Source organism: Mytilus californianus, unplaced genomic scaffold (assembly GCF_021869535.1).
Source record: "Mytilus californianus isolate M0D057914Y unplaced genomic scaffold, xbMytCali1.0.p SCAF_5, whole genome shotgun sequence".
Classification (NCBI taxonomy): Eukaryota; Metazoa; Mollusca; class Bivalvia; order Mytilida; family Mytilidae; genus Mytilus; species Mytilus californianus.
Genome location: NW_026262701.1, coordinates 72,137,524 through 72,145,152, shown reverse-complemented (window position 1 = coordinate 72,145,152; position 7,629 = coordinate 72,137,524). Strand labels below are relative to the sequence as shown.

General features: G+C 31.1%; 1 long non-coding RNA gene across 1 annotated transcript; it reads left to right on the top strand.

Annotated features, from left to right (window-relative positions):
- The first annotated feature begins 1,201 nt into the window (after positions 1–1,201).
- Positions 1,202–5,669, top strand: LOC127703014 (uncharacterized). The gene is made up of 3 exons (XR_007982637.1): positions 1,202–1,828; positions 4,209–4,269; positions 5,368–5,669. It is a non-coding gene; the product is annotated as an uncharacterized LOC127703014 (long non-coding RNA).
- Positions 5,670–7,629: the final 1,960 nt, after the last annotated feature.

Here is a 7,629-nt window from a genome sequence, read left to right as displayed (position 1 = left end):
CTGTTTATCGTTCTGCGTAATACTGGCTTTTTCACCTCCCTTACTTGGCCCTAGACAGTTGCTTATCTCAATATCTGTTTATCGTTCTGTCACTGGCTTTTTTTAGACTAGAGACTCCATGTGTACAAACCTGACGTCAAACTCGTGTACTATAAAAGAAGAGACAAATGATTTCACATTAAATCCTGTAACATTACATCTAAAGATAATTATAATCCAAAGTAAATTATATTACGATGTCAATGGACTAAATTCCCGCGCAAATGTCATCACTGGGATAGACCAAAACGAATTTTAGTGTTAGGTTTATGTATCATCACATTCCGATCAATTTACTCAGTTACATAAAATATATGTGTTAACTATTTTTATATTGGTTTTGAATTTAGTTAATATATCAGAAAAAAAGATTTATTTCTCGCAGATAGCCCTCAATACTATACACCTACTCGACACTGAAGCTAAAAAAACCTAAAACATAATAGTATATGGAATCGTCCAAACGGATTACCTAATATTGATATAGGTGAAATATGTAGATTCAGAATTGTGTACACAGAAATAAGATCAGAAATAAAGCCCTATGTAAGGTGAAAACAATAACACAACTGTATAAAATCATTGTTTATTAAATTTGCTTGCATAAGAACCATGAAGTTAAAATTTATAACGATTACGTTTATCCTGTCAACCCCTTTTCTTCATTGCATCAAGGCTTCCGTTGCTTTACATCGAGCAGCAATTCAACCATTCGGGGAATGTTAAGTTGGGACATACCTCTATTTTTGGAAGCGTGATCTTTACATCGAGGCTTGCGTTGCTTTACACCGAGGCCACAGTAGTTCGACCAATCGGGGAATGTTTATTTGGGGCATGTGACCTATTGAACTGCAGGTTTTATAATATTTTAATCGAAATTGTAGAAAAATGAAATGTTGTTAGTACATACAAAATAGAAAATGATGAATACTTTTAGTAAAAGATAATTTGGATCCGGGTTCTGTGTATTCACATCATTTGTACAACTCTCCTTACTGATGCCATTTTTTGGAATTTCTGTGACCTAAATGGTTCGCGAAAATTAATATTTTATTATATAGTATATTAAATATTACAAGCATTTACAATTATTTTTATGTCTCCACTGTAGCGGAGAGGCATTAAGGTTTACCCTTGTCCGTAATTACGTAAGTCCTGAAATTGGTTTCCGTTCTCCAACTTTAGTTTACCTCAACCAAATGTTATGAAACTTATACACAATGGTTATTAACACAAAACTTAGATCAAGTATGAATTTGGGTGATGTCACTTTTACCGTTCTGGAGTTATGTCCCTTTATAACGTTATATGCAAGCAGGGGCATCACATTCTCCATTTATTTTCTTAATTAATGCTTCATTTCTATCAGTTTGAGTTTGAGGTATCTACATCATCCATAACATATTTTTTGTTTTAAACCATAATCATTTAATTGTATTAGATGCATTTGTTTTCTAACCTTTGGTATCAATATAAAAATAGAAGATATTTGTGGTATGATTGCCAATGATACAATTATCCACCACAATTAAAATGAAGTGAATGTAAGCAATAATTTATAGACAACCATACAGCCTTCAACAATGAGAAAAACCCATGCCGTATAGTCTGTATCAAGTTTATATATTGGAGATGATAATATACAACAATTTTGTATGTAATAAAACACAGCATGATTATGTTAAAATGTTTTTAAACATGTATATTTTCCTTATTTTTTAGGTAGTAATGAGAATGTTTTCATGGTGCTGGGAGTAAGACTTGGAGATCTGATACTGTTTACATGTTGGTAGGTATTCAAGCTTTTTGGAATAATAATATAAATTCTTTGACATCAATTTTATAAAGTACCAAAACATTAATTATAATGTAAAATGAGTATATTTTGTTAAATACCAATTTCTCCGGATATTTGAAGTGCTCCAATACATCTTCATTTTTTTTATTTTCAAATTTTAAGCTATGAATTTATGTTGCGAATACCAAAATTTTTTTTATAGTCCCCTACCGACAAAGTCGAAGGGGACTTTAGGTTTGCACTCTGTCTGTCTGTCCTGTCTGTCTATCCGTCTGTCCATCCGTCAGTCTGGCAACTCAGTTTTCCACACTTTTTTTCTTCGTTCTTGAAGATATTGATTTGATATTTGGTATATAGTTTTATCATGACAAGTTATAGATCAAGTTCGAATTTTATTCTGGTCTGATGATTTAGTCCAGAGTTATGGTCCATAAAAAAACTCCATAACTAATGTTAAACCATATATCTGTACAAAGGGAGATAACTCATTTTTTAAAAGACATTCTTTGGTAAATTGAGGAATTTTGTGGCAGGTTTATATGTTATTTTGTATAAACTAATTTTCTGAATGCTACATGTATATCTATATAGACTTAGACTTGTTTATATTTTTTCGTTTGGGCTTGTATTATATTTGCCTTCAGGTTTATATGATCCGTTCATCCTATTTTGACTCCTCAAAATTTAAGAGTCTATCCTAAATTGAGGTAAATTGTATGGCTTTCCAACTACCGTTTCGATTCCTAACTTCACTGAAGAGACATTAATTGTTGAAATCCGGATATGGTGTTCAAAAACCTTTGCACCTTTTGTTTGCGGTATACCATTTTTTCCACAAGTTTATTGTTTTCTGTTTAGTATTAAATTTATAATTAAGATCCATTTATTACTTCGGTGATCCGTTTATTTTGCAATCACCAATGGCAGTCAGCAGGGTTTAAGAACATTTGTTGTTCGACCTGTTAGTCAAATGCGTTTTGTCAAAATATACTTTTCACTTTTTTGGTCTTTTGGAAAATGTTGTTTGTGCTGTATTTAGACCCCTCTAACAAGAAATTTGTTTTGCATGCACACGTATAAAAATTGCGGTTTTTATCCAACGCAATCATAGGTTTGAGCGTTGTTTTCAATTTAGACTTGTTTATATTTTTTCGTTTGGGCTTGTATTATATTTGCATTTGGGTTTATATGATCCGTTCATCCTATTTTGACTCCTCAAAATTCAAGAGTCTATCTTAAATTGAGGTAAATTGTATGGCTTTCCAAATACCGTTTCGATTCCTAACATCACTGAAGAGACATTATTGTCGAAATCCGGATATGGTGTACAAAAACCTTTGCACCTTTTGTTTGCGGTATACCATTTTTTCCACAAGTTTATTGTTTTCTGTTTAGTATTAAATTTATAATTAAGATCCATTTATACATCGGTGATCCGTTTATTTTGCAATCACCAATGGCAGTCAGCAGGGTTTAAGAACATTTGTTGTTCGACCTGTTAGTCAAATGCGTTTTGTTAAAATATACTTTTTCACTTTTTTGGTCTTTTGGAAAATGTTGTTTGTGCTGTATTTAGACCCCTCTAACAAGAAATTTGTTTTGCATGCTTACATATAAAAATTGCGGTTTTTATCCAACGCAATCATAGGTTTAAACATTGTTTTCAATTTAGACTTGTGTATATATATATATATATATATATATATATATTATTAAGTGAAATCCTTTAATTAGATAATAATTTATTTTTATTAAGGTATATATTTCATTACATTACATTGTATAGATAAAAGTTGTTGACATTTTATAGATAAGATACAAATCTATATTAGTTTGTGACAAATGAAAGAAAAATATTTGGAACTATTAATTATATTTGATTGTAATTTGAAAATAGATATACATTATATTACATCATATCTAATTTTAGAGAACTATTAATCATATCTAATGTTAGAGTGTTATAGGTTTTCCACACTTTTTTTTATCATACTTGAAGATATTGATTGACAATTGGTATATAGTTTTATCATGACAAGTTACAGATCAAGTTCAAATTTTTGTTACGGTCTGATAATTTTGTGCAGAGTTATGGTCCTTGGACTTGAAAAAATCTACTCATATATTCAGTTTTTCACACTGTTGATAGTCATGCTTGAAGATATTGACTTGATATTTTCTTTTTGTTTACACCATGACAAGTTATAGAACAAGTTAGCATTTGTTCCAGTATAATGAATTTTTACCCGGTAGGGGAGTCTGTATTGCCATGCAATACTCTCAGAATGCTTGTTCCATCAACTTTTTAAAATTTATTGTGATGTAGATTGTTTTGAAAGATTTAGAATAACTGACCAACTTTTTCTTCCAGGTTAGCATCACATTTCCATAGGGTTACTTGATGGGTAGTAATTAATTGGAGCTGTTTTAAGGTGAGAATTTATTCAACATACAACTTAAATTCATTTATGTTATCTTATGGTGAATGACCCTAAATATTCATATATCAATCATTATTATAGATTTCAATATATAAAGTGGGTCTCATTTGGGTCTAAGCGTGACCCGGGATTGCCGATTTTTTGTAAGCATGACACGTGAAAGTCAAATTATTGTGCCGTGAAAACGGGAAATGAAGTCTAGCGGGACACGGGAAATTACAAAAAACTGAGAATTGCTTACGTACATAGTGTAAGCGGGATACGGGAATCTGACAAAACAGTAAACGGGATCCGGGATCAGAACCCCCCAATGAGACCCCCTATAAATGTTTTACCGTATTAGCAGGTAGGAGAGATAACCTAACTTTTTATTGTTGGGGTAAAACTAGTGATAAAAAAAGCGGATGAGAATTTCTTTCATTCAGTCTTTCATTTTTTTATTACAAATTTCTAAAGAAGTTAAATCCTACATTTTGTCATAGAGAAAACAAATTTTGGGGTAAGTATCAATAAAGCAAGCAATCAGCAAGATAGATATTAATTTTATTATTTTTCAGCAACTTCTGAATTTGATATTTCAAATGATTGTTCAGGTATTTGGGTTCAGTTGTAATATCCAGAAAGTTTACTTTGGTGAATTGTTTTTTTCATTTTGAGATAAATAGCTGCACATTTTTAATATCACATATTTTGGAGTAAACAATAAATATAAAGAGCAAACAAAGAGTTTTTACATACAGTGATACCTGTCAGTGGCAGATCCAAGGAGCATATAGCGTGTAAGACCCCCTTTTTGGTCGCAAAAATAAAGTAAAATCTCATGTTTCTCACAAATAGGAATTTTTTTAGGATAAAATTGTCCAGAAAGATTTTTGCTTCGCTATGCTTGCTGGTTTATAAATAGTTTTAGAAAATTACACTACCCCCCCCCCCCCCCCCCCCCCCCCCCCCCCTTTTCGAAAATCATAGATCCATCCCTGTCTCTTAATTTTATTTGAAAATTGTCACTCAAATTTGATTATACCCCTTAAGATCATTTCAATATTAGGAATTGACAATTGAAATTATTTAACTTTATTTCTTTTACAGTTGAAAGTGTAACTGTTGCTGCCTTGTATGGTAAAATTCTCAGACAATAATCCTGCAAACCATCAGATGATCTGTTGCTAACTATTTTGTAGCATCCATAGACAGTAGTCTTGTAAGCAGAAGAATGAGTTGTTAACATTTTTGATTTTATGCTGTATTGAGTTATACAAATTTTTCACTATTTTTACTTGCATTCAATTATCGTAATATGATTGATGAAAAATAAAACTGTGAAATTATTATTATTTGAGAGGTCCCAAAGATATACCATATGGTTTCACAAAGTTCCATAAAACTTGCATCAGTTTTTTTAAGTTATGTACATGTAAGTCTTACAAGTGCTTTGTGAAATTATTTTGCCTGTTAAAAACCAATCAAGTAGGACTTTGATGGCCAAATTCTAAAGGGAATATAAAAAAAATCCCCTATTTAACAATTTAAGTACTGAGTTTTTGATGCATTAAAAGATAAAAATAAAAATGTTTGGTTAGTTGTTTGGACTCCACTTTCTGCATATTTATGAAAACTAATGGCTGTCAGTTTTATTTATTGGTTTTGTTTATATATTATAAATGCATTTTTCAGCATCTGAGGTCACTCAAGTGAAAATAATTACACAGTTTTTGCAGTTTGTTTTATTTTTTCATTTTTATATGATTGATTCAGTACTGTTAGTTAATTTGAATAATTTTGATATTTAATAATGATACCTAACCCTTGTCATCATGCAGATCTTTTTCCTCCTTTTACTTGTAAAGATGACCAAAAACTTATTATTACAGTATAATTTCTTTGATATTTATACACACTTGGTGAAGTAGATTGTGTCTTGTTTCATTTGGGAATGTTTTACTATGATGCATGATAATAATATAAATAAATTAGTAAATAAAATTTATTTGAGAAAACCTATCTTATATTTTATTTGAGTCCAAATAAAGGGGGAAGAGGTTTCTGTGGTCGAGGGTATGACCCAGCTGATTTATATTTCCATCACTTGGTGTCTTTCATCATCATCCTTTAAATTTTTAGAAATGTTGAAGAAACTTCTTGGCTAGTTTGAACAAGACTTTGAACAAATGATACTTTATGCATTACCTTACAGATCTTGCAGAAGAGGTGTCTTTGTATAAAACTTTCATTATCCAGACTGTACAAGTTCTAGTTAATCCATATGTCTTATGCAGTTGCCTTATGGTCTGATTTTCATCTGGCATATGACCATTGTCTTGACTTCATTTTTAAGGTACAATGACCATTTAAAAAGTGTATTATAGTCTTTTTATCACATCAATTTGACCGTTTTTATGTGTTACATGTGTAAGGACATTACTCTGTGGTTGTTGTCTATTATCTTTTTCTCAATGAAGAGATATTCTGTATCACATTGCAAGGATTGTGGTATGAAAACGTCATATGAAAAATCTGTTAATATGATTGGCTTATCCAGCACCATTTGGTCAACATTTAGTTTTCATGCTTAGGTCTGTCCATCCTATTTCTCAGATACTCTTAAGTAAAAGGTCAACACTATATGGTGTACAGAATGATTGTAATATGAATATGATTCTGATGAGGTACATCTGACCTTGACCTCATTTTTATGTTTGGTCAACATTAGCATTTTATGATTAGGTCCCTACTATAGGTGTCAGACCACCAATTCAAAATCCCTATCTATTCAACCAAATTTTGCAATTTTCACAGCTTTCTAAATATTTTACCTTAAGTTTAACTTCATAGAAACCAGGTATATCCTGAATTGTACATGTATCACCTTTATACATGCCAATTTTCAACCCATGTTTAAAGTCTTCTAAGAAAAAAATGCCCATCACAAAATAAGTACTACTAAAAATAACCCCTGGTTTTCTGGAAATCTTAAATAAGTATACTATGGAGCACATTGATCCTCAATTTTTAATGCAAACTCATAGACAAGTAAATTTTGGCTCAAAATGGTCTAAATATATTTCTCTTTCACCAAAAGTTTCATTTCTGCAAATTTGTTGGTTAGTTTAAGTAAACAATGACATCAAAAGCACTATTTTGTGTCCGAGTAGGGCTACTTTTACATACGTTCTAAATTGGAGGGAGTGAATTGGTGGTCTGATACCTACAATAGTGAGTGTATAGAATTGCTTGCAAGGTGTAATATGGTTTACATTTCCATCTGACAGGGTTTATCTGAAATTGAACTTATTCTAATGGATCATTGAAAATGTAAATTTTTTGTTACATCTACCTGTACGAACTGTGACG